The sequence below is a fragment of the Podarcis erhardii genome, assembly GCF_964252035.2.
Source record: "Podarcis erhardii genome assembly, chromosome: 3".
Taxonomy (NCBI): domain Eukaryota; kingdom Metazoa; phylum Chordata; class Lepidosauria; order Squamata; family Lacertidae; genus Podarcis; species Podarcis erhardii.
Window position 1 is genome coordinate 79,116,852 of NC_138507.1, and position 15,913 is coordinate 79,132,764.

Sequence of the window (15,913 nt, forward strand, 5' to 3'; positions counted from 1 at the left end):
ACAGCTGACTTGCATTTTATTGGCTTATGGTACATGCTCCAACTTCTGGACGAAAACATTATTCCTTAACACATAATGAATCTCCATTGTTTTATTTCACAAAAATCTGTATTATTGGTTGGTTGTTGGGATCTGTCTGTCTTGAGAACAACGGCGTGTAACTCTGGAGGTGAAGTCAAACTCCTGCTTTAGTGACCTCTCTGGGGTGCAAGCCTGGGTGGTGTGTATGGAGGTTCTGGGCTGCTCAGATGACAAGACCCCCACCTCACTGATGTGGTCCAAAGGAAAGCAGAACAATATGTTTGGCACCAGCTTGGCTGTGGGAGTTGCCGGAAGGAGGCTTAGAAAGTGGTATGGAGAAAGTGGCAAGAGACCAGCTTTTCTTCCTGTCTCATAATATTAAAACCTAGGACCATCCAATATAGCTGAAGGCTGGAAGGCTCAAGGCAGACAAAAGAAAGTACTTCTTCATAACCTGCACAGTTAAGCTATGGAATTCACTCCCACAAGGGGTAGTTCTAGCCACCAACTTGAATCGCTTTAAAAGAAGGTTAGACAAATTCGGGGAGGAGAAGGATCTCATTGGCAACTAGCTCTACCTCCACTCCTGGAAGCAGTCGCTGCGAATCTCCAGTGGGAAGAGTTTTGTTGGGCTCAGGTTCTGCTGGCGGACTTCCCACAATGGGCCATATGTTTGACCACCAAAGAAGTGACTGGCGACAAAGCTAGCAGGTCTATGAGAAATGTGACTTTGTCTAGCTCATCTCGCAAGCCTCTTCAGTCACCTCCTTCCAGCCTACAGTGTCTGCTGTAATTGTCTCCCCTCCCTCCTTGCTCCCAACTGTTTGCGATGGTGATTAGCTTCCAGCTGTCTCCCTTGAATCTCTTTTAATAGATTTCCACCGCCGTGCATCTCATCCGGGCCCCGCCCCAAAACAGGACACTGGCCAGGAGGCCAAGAGGCTACTGCACTTGTGGTGCAATCAATGGACGGACCCGAGCGGCGCAAGAGCGCGCCTAGCTTGGTGCTTCGCTGGGCAGCGCGGGCGGGCTGGTAGGCGGGCGCCCCTATAATAAAGGCTGCCTAGGAAATCCACTAGGTGGGCGTGAGCGGCTGCGGTGAGGTCAGCGGCGGGAGGACCAATGAGTGGCGCGCTCGGGAGCTGCCTGCTCTTGGCGTGCCAGTGGAGGGGGCGGGGGAGCGCTAGGTGGATGCTGCTCCGGCGGCGGCTCGGACATTCCGGCACTAGGCAGAGCGCGAAGGCGGGAGTCGCCCTACGGCTGCCGGGGCTGTGTGGAGACGTGACGGGGAGAGAATCTGGGGGGAAGGCGAGAGGAGGAGGAGGGAGGAAGGAAGGAGGAGCGGCGGGGTTTCTAGCTCGCCGCCGCTCGGGAGAAAGAGGAACAGGGAGACGGAGAAGGCGCCAGGGAGCCTTTGCCTCGCCTGGCGCACAGGTGCAAGCCGAGAAAGGAGCGCCTCGCCGTTGGCGCCGCCTGGCCGAAGGGGGATATAGTGCCTGCCTGCCTGCCTGGACTCCGCCGCCGCTTCTGTGGGGAGCGTCGCTTCACCTGCGAGCGAGCGAGTCAGCCGGCCAGCCAGCGCGCGGCGCGTCCCGCGTCAGCCAGGTAAGAGTTTTCCTCAGTCTTTCTCGGGGAGCCGCGGGGCGCTCGCCGCGCCCGCCTTCTCGCGCTCGTCTTCGGCTGCCAAAGTTTCTGGCAAGAGTCACTCGGGGCGAGCGAGAGCGACCGTGCCAGGGGCGGCGGGAGGCGCGAGAGGGAGTCGCCCTTTCCATGCCCTGCCGGAAAAGAGGGTCCTCGCGTGAGGCGGACGCGGCTAGAGCTGCCTTCTTTGGACGTTTCTCTCTCCCCCCTCCGCCCCATAAGAAGCCCCTTCCCCGCTTCTCCCCCACCCCACCCCGGCCACATGGAGTCTTCGCCTTTTCTCTTGAGCCCTCGGACAGAGTCAGAAGTCCGTCGAGAGGCATCTCCTGTCGGGGGGCTCGACGTAGCCCAATAGGCTTTAAATGTGGAGAGACTGCACTTTCCTCAGGGAAGGGAGCTCGGGGAAAGCGGCGCTTTGTGTGGAAAATGCGTCGGCTTCTTCGGTGTGCTCTTTTTTGCGGAGCGGGGAGGGGGTGTTGCTGAAAGTTGTCTTCTTTAGGCCGGCGTCCGGCTTCGGGCTGAGATCTTGAAGAGCCACTTCTTCTAGTTGGAGCAATCTCAGGGCTTTGTTCCAGAGACACTGCTGGAGTTCAAGCGCATCTGTCTAGGTTGCCTTTCCTACCAAGAGCTCATTGGCTTCGAAAGCAAAGCAGATCCAATATGTGCTCTTCATATTTTGGCAGAAGCAACATTTCCGTTCCTTATGTGTTTGCCCTCAGTGTCCGTGCATGTTTCCAGCTCTCTGCACGACTAATGCACCCCTGTGTAAAATGTCTAGAAAAACCATCACTTCCGAGTTGTAGACTTGCTATTGCTAATACTGATTAGAATCCTCCACTTCTTTCATAAGCATTGGAAAAACCTTGTGTGGATGGTGGTTGGATTCAGCCATACCTCTGATGCTATGATCCCCCTTCCCAGTCCTCCCAGTTATGACTGACAAGCAGCTGGAATGGTGGCAAGGGGCAACTTAATCTGCAGTGGAAGTCTATGATTCTCTAAATCTTATGTGCCAAACTCCCATTCAAGTCCACTTGGCGTGGATGCGTTTCGGGGATTAGTTAACCTGCGTGGCACATTTGTGCAAACAAAGGTGTCTTACCTGAGCAGTTTCCTTCATCTCTCTCTATGTGCAATCTCTAGTGATTACAGAAGCATCTGGGGAACAGAGGTGGTTCTCTGTTTGCTGCGTAAGTGATCAATCTGAAGCAAAATTGATTTGTTTGTGGACTTAATTCAATTATATGCCTCTTCAGATTGGTACTATAAGGAGTGTAAATTTAAATGGCAATCTGGATAGCCCGGTGTGTAAGAGACTGAGCTATGAATAGGGAAGTCCTCAGTTACAGCTTTCCTCTGCCATGAAGTCACTAGGTGTTGTTCGGCAAGCCATTCTTTCTCAACCTCATATGAAGATGTTGATAATGCTGCCTTTCAGGGTCGCTGTAGGAGTTGCACATCTGAAGACTTTTTAATTATGAAATGTAAGCATACTTTAAATATTAAGTAGCTCATATTTATATGCTTCACATACATGACTTGGTTGGAATCCTTACAACAACCCAGTAAGGTAGTCAGTGTTGTTAAATATGATATGCAAAGCATGTCTGATATTGATAGATTTGTCTTTTTGTCTGCCACCTGCACCCTCCCAAACTTATAGTGTTTGTTTTCACCTTTTAATAGTTACTGGACAAATATGATTTAAATCAACTCTGTTTCCTGTTAGCAGATTCTCTCCATCCTAAGTGAGCATATTCCTCACAGATTTAAACAGAATTTTGTGAGCAGAGTAGGTTATGCAAATTGTGGTGTCTGCTGCAAACATCTTTTTCAAGCCACTGGGTAATGTATTTTGAAACACATGTATTTGCTGGATTTAGATCTAAGCACATAAATCTACAGCACAAGAACCCAAGTAAGTTGATGCTTATAGGGATATGCATGTTGCCGTGGTAGGTTGTTTATTCGTCCAAATATTAATGTAGGCAGAAATTACTTTGATCTCATCTGAAATGCTTCCTATAAAAAGAATTACTGAAGGATATTGAAGTCTCAGACACAACAGAACTTAGCAAAAATAGTGTGCGTGTGTTTTAAATAAAGAGATTGGCTGCTGCACCCTGTAGAAGCTAATGCTGAATTTTAGTGTGTTTTTACATAGCATTGCTTGAGATCCAAAGTGGCACTTCGCAATGACCATTGGCTTGAAACATCAAAGTGACTGAACAGTGATTTTGTTTGCATCTGGATATTTAATCAGACACAGTGTTCGATTTGTTTAAAATTGCTTGGAATAGAACTGAGTTTGAGGTGCTATCTGCACTTATGGACAGCTGTGTGTCTTTGGGGTGGGGGAGGTCTTAAGTGCTTTAATATACTAGCCACTCTTGGTGGTAAATCCTAGTGTCAGTGATGCTTCTGAATTTTCATATGCCCTAAGCAGCTTTTCTACCTCTACTGTGTTTTCTCCCACTCAAAGCTAATTAGGATAAGATGAATTACCAAATGGAGATGGGGCTCATTGCTTTAGAATCTCTGATCTTATGTTGTTCTCTCTTTGAAAACTGGCTTGTTTTCTCTTTCACCTTCATTTGCATGTCAATATGATCATGGGAAATGTTCCTTTCTGCCTGAAGGTTATAGTAATAAACCAATATAGAAATGGGAGAAAAAGGACTCATTCTCCCATGTTTTGTCCAGCCAGGATAGCTTTACCTCCATGTTAGCACAAAGTACTTGAATTCTGAGAAATTAAAAAAAAATTGCTTAGCTGTGACACTGTTTTAAAGAGCTCAGTTTTGCTTCTTCTTCTTTTAAATCACATGATATATATCTATGGTCTTTAGGAGAGTTTGATTCTATGTGGGTTTACTACATTTTTCTTTATGACTTGGATGAACATCTCATAGTATAGGAAGTGTACCGAAGAAGCAGAATGTATGACAGACTATTGAATTGAGAATAGTACAGTATCCTTTCATTGGATATTGGTTTGCTACTCCATGCTAATTCCAATATCTTTGAATTGATGAGGTTAGGAAGAACTTCTGATGAGATTGTGTAACAAGAGACCCAAATGTAGGAAGGTAACAACAAACAAGGTGGGTTGTGTGTGTGCATGCTGAATGCCTGTATTTGCATTTATTATTAATAATTATAATTTTATTATTTATACCCCCACTCATCTGGCTGGGTTTCCCCAGCCAGGCCAATAAACATTTAATTTTTTTCCTGATGTTAATGGTGCAAAAGAAGTTAAGTGTTCCTCCTTCCTTTTATTCTAAGTAAATGTCGAAGTCTTGTTTCTGGTTGCTGTTCGTATGACCAGTATCAAACTTTGTCACTAATTCAGAAATACTTTTTATGAAGACTGGGAAACAACTTTTCTTACAATCACCAACATGCAAATTATAATTTCGATAACATATTACATTTTTTATATGGAGTTGCTTTGGATCGTACAACATTGATGGTTTGCATCTTGATGGCTTATATCATAGCATTCTCCTCCCCTATGTATAATTCAAACTAGCTCATTGGCTGTACTTGGAGAAATCTCCGCACCAGCTGCATAATATGTATCCCTTCTCAATCCTCCCATGCAACCTTCACAGGGTCACAGGAGCAGAAGAGTCATGCTGAATCACACCAAAGGACAATATAGTCCAGTATCCTGTTCTTACAGTGGCCAACCAGGTGCCTGTGGGAGCGCACAAGCAGGACGTGAACACAGCGGTACTCTGCTCCTTGTGAACTGCAGCAACTGATATTCTGAGGCAAACTTGCCTCTTACCTCGGATATAATATACTCATCACAAATAGTAGCCAATTCAGAGTCTTATCATACATGAATTTGTTTCATTCCCTGTTAAAGCTGTCCAAGTTGGTGGACCTTGCTACATCTTGTGACAGTGAATTCCAGAGTTTAACTATACACTGTGTGAAGAAGTACTTTGTTTTGTCTGTCCTGAATCTTCACTCATTCAGCTTCACTGGATGATTCCAGTTTCTAGAATTATCAGTGAGTGAGAGAAAAAAAACTTCTCTCCATCCACTTTCTTCGTACCAATGCACAATCTTATTCAGTTCTTATCATGTGCTTGCCCTCCATCAGATTTCACCCCCACACAAACTAAAAACCCCTAAACATTGTAACCTTTTCCTCCACCCCCTTGTTAAAATGATTGCCTTCTGCACCTTTTCCAGCAGTATATCTCTTTTTATATGTGGTGATCAGAACTGAGCACAGCATTCCAAGTGTAGTCAGGCCATAGATCTGTACAATGGCATTATGATATTGCCAGTTTTATTTTTAACCCCTTTGCTAATTATCTCTAGCACTGAATTCACCTGTTTTCACAGCCGTTGCACACTGGGTCAACATCTCCCTAATTTCTGCTCATCTGTGAACAAGTTAAAAAGCACAGTTCTCAAAATGATCCTTGGATGACACCACTTCTTGCATACTACCGTGATGTTTGAGAACTGCCCATTTATTCCTACACCCTGCTTCCAGTTCTTTAGTACAGTGGTACCTCGGGTTGCATACTCTTCAGGTTACATACGCTTCAGGTTACAGACTCCACTAACCCAGAAATAGTGCTTTAGGTTAAGAACTTTTCTTCAGGATGAGAACAGAAATCGTGCTTCAGCGGCATGGCGGCAGCAGGAGGCCCCATTAGCTAAAGTGATGCTTCAGGTTAAGAACAGTTTCAGGTTAAGAACGGACCTCCAGAATGAATTAAGTACTTAACCCGCGGTACCACTGTAATTGAGAGACTGTGTCCTCTTTTCCTGTGACTGCTAAGCTTACTCAGGAGCAGGGATGGGAGGAAAAATCGATACAGTTCACATTTAAAGTGAGCCTGCCAAATCTGTAGGTAGGTTCTCAATTTCCAAAGAATGTGAGAACTGAAACAATGCCATACTTTGAAATTGACACATCTCTGAATTTTGTGATTGGTTTCCCCAGCCAAGTAATACATACAAAATACATATGCAGGGAGAAAATAACATTTAACAATGCATTAAATTAGGGAACATTGATTGCAGAAAATGTATATCTTACTCAAAACTGCATACAAAATGTGTATATTAGGAGAAACCTGCCCTGAAATGCTGATGAATGTTCATGATTTAAACAAATAAAAAAATCTCAATTTGCTGTGAAAATGTGGAGAACTGAATTTAAGAGTGTTAAAATGAGAAAGTGAAAGTTCCAAAATTGACAGAGTTCATAAAACCATAGAGTTGGAAGGGACCCTGAGGGTCATTTAGTCCAACCACCCTACTCAGGAGTTTTGATTGGGTACTTTGACTTTCAAAAAAGTATCTAGTGTCCACTGCTTTGTACTTTTTATATCTGTTGTTGTTGTTGTTTAGTCATTTAGTCGTGTCCGACTCTTCGTGACCCCATGGACCAGAGCACGCCAGGCACTCCTGTCTTCCACTGCCTCCCACAGCTTGGTCAAACTCATCCTGGAAGCTTCGAGAACAGTGTCCAACCAATATCTGTTGTACCGATGTTTTTTAATGGGTTTCAGCCTAGCTCTTGTTACTATGTGCGTAAGAGCTGTGCTAGTTGCTCTACAGCAAGGGCAGCCAATCTGTGAATCCCAAGATGTTGCAGTAGAACTCCCATTATCCCTGATCACTGGACATGCTGACTGAAGCAGATAGGTGGAGCCCAGCAACACCTGAAGGGTCACAGGAAGTGCTCCTCCCCCAATCTACACAAAATATTAGAAGATTTTTGGCAAAAGACTTGTGACAAAGTGTAATCCTAATTCGTTATACCTTGAGGCACAAGTTAGGGGCTGATCTTTTTTTAAAACCAGGATTTTGTTATTGGGACTAATACTTATTGCCCTTGTGCTTTGGGTATTTGTACTGAAGCGAATGATGTTCATAGCATTCTTCAGTGAAATGAGAATTTAATCTTCTGTCAAACATAACTTGAAGTGAATTTGGTGTGGTGTCCATATGCTCACTATGAAGAAGAAATACAGTGGTACCTTGGGTTACACACACTTCAGGTTAGACTCCACTAACCCAGAAATAGTACCTTGGGTTAAGAACTTTGCTTCAGGATGAGAACAGAAATCGTGCTTTGGCGGCGCGGTGCCAGTGGGAGGCCCCATTAGCTAAAGTGATGCTTCAGGTTAAGAACAGTTTCAGGTTAAGAACCGACCTCCGGAACAAATTAGTTCTTAACCTGAGCTACCACTGTACAGGCTCTTTGTTTTTGTTCTTTTTAAATAATATTTATTACTTTTAAACCTTACACAAAAGAAGAAAAAGAAAAGAAAAAAAGAAGAAGCAAAAGAAAGAAAAAAACAATACAATACAATATATAAACAGTACACAATGCAACATTAACACATTAGACTAAACAAAACAAAGCAAAAACAATTTAAAAACATACATCATACCATTTCAATGCCTTATCTTTCATTCCCTTGTTTCATCGACCTCCTCTCACCTCCCTTTTTGTATTCCACTTCTATTAATTGTTTCAGCAATTCCTTTCCATCTTTCTATATTTTCTGTCATATAATTATCTTAACTTATTTTAACCTTCTTTTCCATTAATACTATAATACTTATTTATGCTTAACTCTTTATAACATTTCTACTAAAGCCATATAATTTCATTCCAACATTTTTCTGACACTCATTAATTTTACAGTATTTCTATAAATAAACTTTAAACTTTTTCCAATCTTCTTCCACCGTCTCTTCTCCCTGGTCTCAGATTCTGCCAGTCATTTCCGTCAATTCCATATAGTCCATCAACCTGGTGATCTTCTGTCCGAGGCTCTTAACTCTTTTCCAAGTCCCTTCTGCAGGTCTTCTTCATATTTATACATGCACTTTACTTTGTCTTCTGCTGATCTTGTTCTTAATTTCCTTCCTTTGATGCTGAAGAGTAGATCTCGGGGAAGCTCCGACCTAGCAATGTTTTTATTCCTTCTCGACAGGTCAGCCAAATCTCTGTAATTAAAACTAAAATCCAAAAGATATTTCAGGACGTGTTTCAAAATCCCTCCAAATCTGAAAGTCCCCACAACTCCAATCTCCTCCTGACCCAGGTCCAGGTCCCAAAGGTCAGTAAATCCCTGCATGAGGTGATCTATCCAACTTTCCTTCTCCAGTCCAAGCAGGGCTCCAATCCTCAAAATCTGACTTTCTCTGAATTCAATCATAGAAGGCAACAACCTATAGTCATCAAATTGCCTCTGTAAGGCTGGGGCTCTCTCCCTCTCCACTTGTATTACTTTAGGTTCAACAACAACAACTTTCTCCCTCGCCTTCTCCACAGTTTGCCATGTCAAAGTAGATTCCTGTATCGATTCCTGAATGGTTTCTGTATAGATGTTCACTTTTTGTCCCAAATTAGTCACTTTTTGTCCCAAGTTATCAATTTTGATAGTCATCAGATCCGTCTTCTTCTGGAGCTGTTCCAATGAATTACATAAAGCAATCGCTAAGGCTTCTTCTGTCAACATTCTCAACCTATCCAAGGTCAATCCCTGGTTCTCTCGGTTATTTATCTTGCAGCTGGAGATTCCACCAGCTCAACTCTTGTAACAGTTTCAAAGGCTCCCTCTAGAGGGAAACAATTTCTATTTGTATCAATCCTTTTAAGCACAGTTCAAGCAATAAAATTAGTTTCAATTTTCAGTTACTTTTACTCCTTTTTAAACGCAGAAGGAAACAATGGAAACAATGTATTTCTCTTATTTAACTAGCTGTCAATATACATTTTATTCACAGTCAATGAACTTTCCCAAAACGTCAGTCTTACTAGCAGCCCGTTTTCAGGTTCAGAGCAGTGGTAATTTAACTTTCTTCACTCTCTCCTGCAGGCTTACGCAATCCCAAATTTTCCCCCCTCTTCTCCTGCTTCCAAGGGGGGGGGTAATGATTTTAGCCGATGGAGGTTTAATCCTTTACAGAGGACTTTCCAAGACTTTAGCTTGCAAGCTCTTTGCTTCCATCTATTTACAAAAGGGGAAGGCGGACTTCCTGTTTGAAACCTCCCCGTTTCGGTGCCAAATTAAGACGTTTAAAAATCCAATTTTCCGTTCTACTCATGGGTAGTTGTTTAGGATCAAATTGTCCATAGGAAAAAGTCAGCGCTCTCCGGCAACAGCAGTGCGGCTTCACTCCGTGAAAGAAGCAGTCAATTCGAAGCACCGCACCGCTCACCCCATGTCGCTCCGGATCCCCGAAACCGGGTCTCCCCGTGAGTAGGGGAGGTGCAAAAGGTGCCAGCCGAATCCTACGTTCACAGGCTTCTCCCGTCTGTGATTTTTAGTGGGTCTCCGCCTTCGCCATGGCGGCCAGACCCTGGTTTCCATGGAGCAAATTCCTCCCGATCAGAGGAATTCCGCCATTGTCAGAGGCGCCAACCGGGAAGTCTGTACAGGCTCTTTGTTATTTGAAGGTGAAATAATAGTGCAAACCTATACATCTCTACTCATAAGTAAGCCACATTGATCTCATTGAGGTTTACTCCCAGATAAGTGGCTGAAGTATTGCAGCCTAAGTTTTCATGCTGCACAGAATGGTACGCTTGCACTATTTGTATGAGAAGCTTCAAATATATTTAAAGAAGTACTTAACATTGAAACTATTTCAAAAGAGTGAGAATGCATATAAATCTGAGTAAAGGAATAGTTTGTGTATAATTTTTCTCTGTCCCCATCCTTTGAATATAGATGGATAGTTATGACCATGCAACTGGAGAGATTACACTTCAAATTCAACTGATTTCTGCAGCCATTAAAATTTATAAACCCAAATTACAGTGGTGCCTCGCAAGACGAATGCCTCACAAGACGAAAAACTCGCTAGATGAAAGAGTTTTCCGTCTTTTGAGGTGCTTCGCAAGATGAATTTCCCTATGGGCTTGCTTTGCAAGACGAAACGTCTTGCGAGTTCTTGCGAGTTTCCCCCCTTTCCCCCCCTTTTTCTAAGCCGCTAATAGCCGCTAATAGCCGCTAAACCGCTAATAGCGCTAATCCGCTAATAGCGCTAATCCACTAATAGCCTTGCTTCGCAAGACGAAAAAACCGCAAGACAAAGAGACTCACGGAATGGATTAATTTCGTCTTGCGAGGCACCACTGTACCTGAATATCTTCTATCCAAGAGTTAGGTCAGACATTGGCCTATTGTATCCTTGGACTGCTGCTACAACAGTGCTTTGCTCTAGGCCCCTCATGCTGAGTGGCTTGAAGCCACCATTCTAAACTGCCCACAGTGTCAAGAAGTGATGCCATCTCAGGAGCATTGTAGGAGATTAAAAATGGCCTCTCCAGTTTCACTGATTGCAGCACTGCTGCTGGCTACTTGCTGCAAGTTACACCTAGTGCTATTTTTCTAGAAAAAGAGGTGCCTGAACTCACCGTGAACGTCTCCCTTGTTCTCTCATAATGGCAATGGCACCCACCTGAGAGGTGCCGGAACTCAAAAAGCCCTGGTTATACCAGGACCTGGCTAGGAGGGTTTCACCACAGAGCATTTGTCAGGCACAAGTCAATCAGATTCCTACCATCAGTTTGAGGATGCTCAATTCTCCATGCCATGTTTCTTTTTGTTTCTAACATAGTTTTCAGAAAAAAATGGTCTTCCACAGCAGTTGTAAAGATTACACAAAAATACTGTGTGTGAAGGGCATTGCCCATTTTGAAGCATTATGCATTATAAATGCTTTAAAATGGCAAGGCATATTATTTATTACAATTAGGGGAATCCCCACCCTGTCATTAGATAGGATTGCATGTAAAGACTAAAATAACAGGAATATTTTGCAGAAATCAGAGTGTTGCTTTAGATATTGCTTAAATTCAAGTTACGTTATTTTGAATTGCGATGGTTGAATTGTCAATGTTATCGTGCAAGGGTACCAAACTCGTTACACTACAAATATCGTTGGACTCCAGTTCCCATCAGCACAGCCAGCATGGATGATGGAAGTTGTAAACTGGCAAGATCTAGTATGGTCAGCGGTGGAGGAAGGCTCTCAGGTACCTGGCACAGTGCGAACCACCCATAGGGGCAGGAGGCGTGGTGCCCACAGGGACAAAACAGGGTATGAGGATTCCCATCCCTATGGGCGCCGCAGCGCGACCCATCCCTATGGACGCAGCACGTTCTGTGCTGTCCCTATGGGTGCTGCATGCCCCATCCCTACAGGGACGGGCACACAGCGGGGCCTCAGCCACCCTACAGCTGGGGGGAGGCAGCGGGCAGACAGCGTGGAGCCTGCAGGTGCCAAGATGCGTGGCTCGTGCACGCTGCAGGCCCCACGGTGAGGAGTGCCGCCCACCATTTTGTCACCCCCGTCAGGGTGACACCCAGAGTGGACCGCACCCCCCCACCCCCCTTCGTACGCCCCTGAATATAGTCACAGGTTAGGCAACTCTATTGTAGTGTGTGTTCATTTTTATCTATCACGAATGTTCAGTCATTGTATCTAAATTGTCTGTTGTTTGAGTACAATGTATCTGAGGGCAATGTGTATAAATAAAACTATTACTGTGACATCATAGTCCCAGTGAAGTACTCCAAAGAAGATGGTAGCTCTCCTTCGGGCAAGTGATACTGACCCCATCATTTTCCCTTGGGCACAATGGGGTTGAACTGCAAGCTCCCCAGTCCCTGGTGGAAAATTAAACTCCCAGTGTCTACCAAGCCCACCACTACCTGCAAGAGAGAATGGGTGGAGTTTTTCTTCCCCGTGACGTGTAGAAGTTGGAGGAGGCTTGGAGGTGCAAGCAGGATCTAGATGCTTGTGGGTTTTTCCTGCCTTGATTCAGCTTGCAAGAATTTTAGAAGTCTTTCCCATCTGCTTCATAACTGCTCTTTTTAAACAGCAGGTGCCAGGAATTTTTAACCTGCTACCTTCTGCATTGAAAATATGTGCTCAACTGAACTATGGTGCCTCTCAAAGCATAGCATCCCTGCTTGAGTTCTTGCCCCATGCCCAATATCAGAAGTGTGTGAAGGAGCATTATCTGTAGCTTCTTCAGAGTTGTGGAATAAATCATCCATTGCCTGCTTCCTAAGTCCAAAGTTTTGGAAACTGCTGCTAGATTTGTGTGTGTGCTATATTTCGGTCATTAAGGCATAACATAGGGAAGGAGAAGGAGGCTGTGTAGGATTTCATTTAACTGAAGGGTTTGTTTTGCAGAATGCTAGATTAAAATACCTTAGAACTTTATGCTTTAAATGTTTTAATATCCATTTGTGAGGAAGTATATAGCATATTTGCAGGATGTTTTAAAGAACTCTGCACATTTGAAAATATGCCCTTGGGGACAAGTTGAAAGGTTTAGTCATGCTATTGGATGTGCAGCGTTCTTTGGCTCTGCAAAAAGGCACATAGTTGTGGAAATCTTTCTGCTGTTGTTGAATGCTATATTACTTGCCATATTACTTGGCACCTTTATTGTCATCATCATCATCATTTTATTAAATGATTATAGCTTATCCCCCAAAGGTCTTCAGGTTACTTACATCAACACACACACACACAAACACAAAATCATAAGGGAAGGAGAACAGTGGGAGTCATATCGTCTAATGTAATATTTATCGGGGGGGGGGGGGTAAATATCCGTAATAACAAACAACATTAACAATACTCAAATAATAAACAAAGAATACTCTTACCCACTAGTTAGCAGATAAACAACTATTTCCCCCCTTTTAACCACCCCACCCAAAAGTCTGGTATCAGACCAGCTGTTATAAATCAGAGGTGGGTGGGTCTGGCGATGTCTTCTCCCTTCGGGGTGGGGAGCAATAGCAAGGCAAAGCAGGAAGATGTAGCAAAAGTTTTACCTACTTTGCAGTTGGTCTGACTACTGCTGCTCTGCTTCTGCTGCTGGGGGTACATGTAGCATATTATGATTAGAAGCACAGGCACTATAGTAGCACACCATGGTTTTGTCAGCAGCAAAATGGCAAGATATGCCACATGTGCAAAAATCTCCTGTGCACTTTTAAAAAAACTTTTACCTATTTCCAGTCTTACAACACCGTCTTTTTGTGTTTTTCAATTATGTCCCACTGTGTAGCCAGCGTCACGTTTAACATTCATGTCAAACATCTGCTTATGTCTCCTTATATATTTATTCCCAGCATCTCCATATGTGATATAAGCACCTGTTGATTATTGCCTTTGATAACATTAGCGATGAGCGGCAAAACAATTACCTACTTCCTAGTGTTATCTCCTTCTGTGATGTTGTTTCTGTTACCAAAATCCATTTGCCACCAGTGGCTGTGTAAATGCCTGCATGAGGCAACTGCAGATGTAGAGTCTTTTTTAAGATGATATCGGTTTGTTTAAAAGCATTTTACATCTATATTGGTGATATTAAAAGCACTCCCTGCCCTGGCTGCCTTTGCATGTAGAATACGATATTTCATATTGGTGCTGGATCAGGACTTGTGGTGTTATCACATCCAGCATAAATTAAGTGTGAATGTATGGCCACTTGTCTTCACATTCCTTTCTGTAGGATTTCTTTCTTTCTTTCTTTCTTTCTTTCTTTCTTTCTTTCTTTCTTTCTTTCTTTCTTCTATAAATGAAAAAGAGGGTTTTGCATTTTGTTTCTCATGATGAAAGCGTGGGTGTAACTTACTATTTCTGTCTGGGTGGACAGAACTGGTCAACACCAATCCCAGAACTATTTACACTGACAGTTTACCATGGGTGGGTGGTATGGAATGCATGGAGCCTGATACAAGACCTTCCCACAGCAGCAGCCTTAACACATAATTACCACTACTGTGAATATGGAAAGGCTTCTGTACCGGGAAAACACCCTGTAATGATAAGTATATAGTGCAACATAACTTTGTTTCAATAACTGTTTGTTCAGCATATTAAAATAAGATCTGAACAGTATTTCCACCGCTTTCTCCTGAATAATGATGTTTTTAGCATCTCCTCTCAGTCCACCCCACCCCTCTAGGAGACATGTAATTATCTCAAAGCTACTTGCCTGCGTTAAAACCCATTCCTATTGCTAATGGGTGGTGTTCAGTTAAGATTTCAAAATTTTGCTTAGCCCCTTTTGTTGCACCACCAACTAGGGAATCCTGTTTGTGTAAGCCTGTCATACTGTCTTTGCAACTGGGTTAATGGCAGAGCAATAGCCCTAGTTTAACCACTATTACGCTCTTTCCCACTCTGCTCTAAAAGCTGAGGCCAACCATTCCATTGAAAGAAGCATCTGAGGAATTGCATAGGAGATAGAGCAGGTGGTGTGTGCCCATATAAATAGAATATATAAATATAATTTGGGCTGCTTGAATATTTTTTTATTGCAAGTAAAAGGAGAAAAAGAACATTATATTATTGAGGTAGTAGTTTGTGGGGGTATTCTCTTGCTGCTAGGTATAGAAGTGTTTTGTCAATATTTTGGATTAAACTCTGAGTCCAGCCATACTGGGGGGGGGGTGTAATTCTATGATAGGTGTTATTTGGGGAACGGGTTGCAAATAAGATGACCAGAACTGAAATGTCTTTACATAATTCTGTGATATGGTTGCATTTTGTTTTTATGTAGAGTTCTATTTGCCCCACTAAATATTTATCTCTCTCTCTCTCTCTCTCTCTATATTGTATAGCTGGGAAAGATGAAAAAGAATGACTAAGATGTTGGATTGTCTTTCCTGTAAGGAAAGGCTACACTTTGGGATACAGGGTGGAATTTTATGTGGTGCTCATATGACTGTTCTATCACTGCAAGCATTTTTGCTTACTAGTACTGGAGTGGGGCAGTCCAGTCCTCTAACCCACTGCTATCTGTCTCACTTTGGCCTCTCACATTAAATATTTACTTCCCTGCTAGATAAAGCTTACGTCTATGTCCTCAGATCTGATATGGCACTTTGTTAATGCAAACTAATCCCAAGTATTTCACTTAATACATCCTTGTATTTAAATATTTGGTCGTTTTGATTTCTGTCTCTTTCCTGTGTTTGTATTTTTCATTCCAATTTCAGTTACGATTTGTAAGTAGTTTTCTCCCTCCCCCCCCCACCCGAAGGGTGATTTGCAAATAATGTCTTTTTATTAAAATTATAAAAAAATTGGTAGGTGACAGTCGGTAGAAAGTTTGTCCCCCAGACAAACCACGAATGGTGAGTCAATAATAAATGATGGCTACAGCTCATGGTTTGGCTGGAGAGAAACAAGCAAGGAGAGTAGGTTTGGATGTAAGTGA

The 15,913-nt window shown here is 43.2% G+C and overlaps 1 protein-coding gene across 1 annotated transcript in view; it reads left to right on the plus strand.

Moving 5' to 3' along the window:
- The first annotated feature begins 1,183 nt into the window (after window positions 1-1,183).
- CHRM3 (cholinergic receptor muscarinic 3) overlaps window positions 1,184-15,913 on the plus strand; it is a 230,554-nt gene continuing 215,824 nt past the window's right edge. The window contains exon 1 of the mRNA XM_081856359.1: window positions 1,184-1,626. The gene's annotated coding sequence lies outside the window, so the exon portion shown is untranslated. The remainder of the gene's footprint in view (window positions 1,627-15,913) is intronic.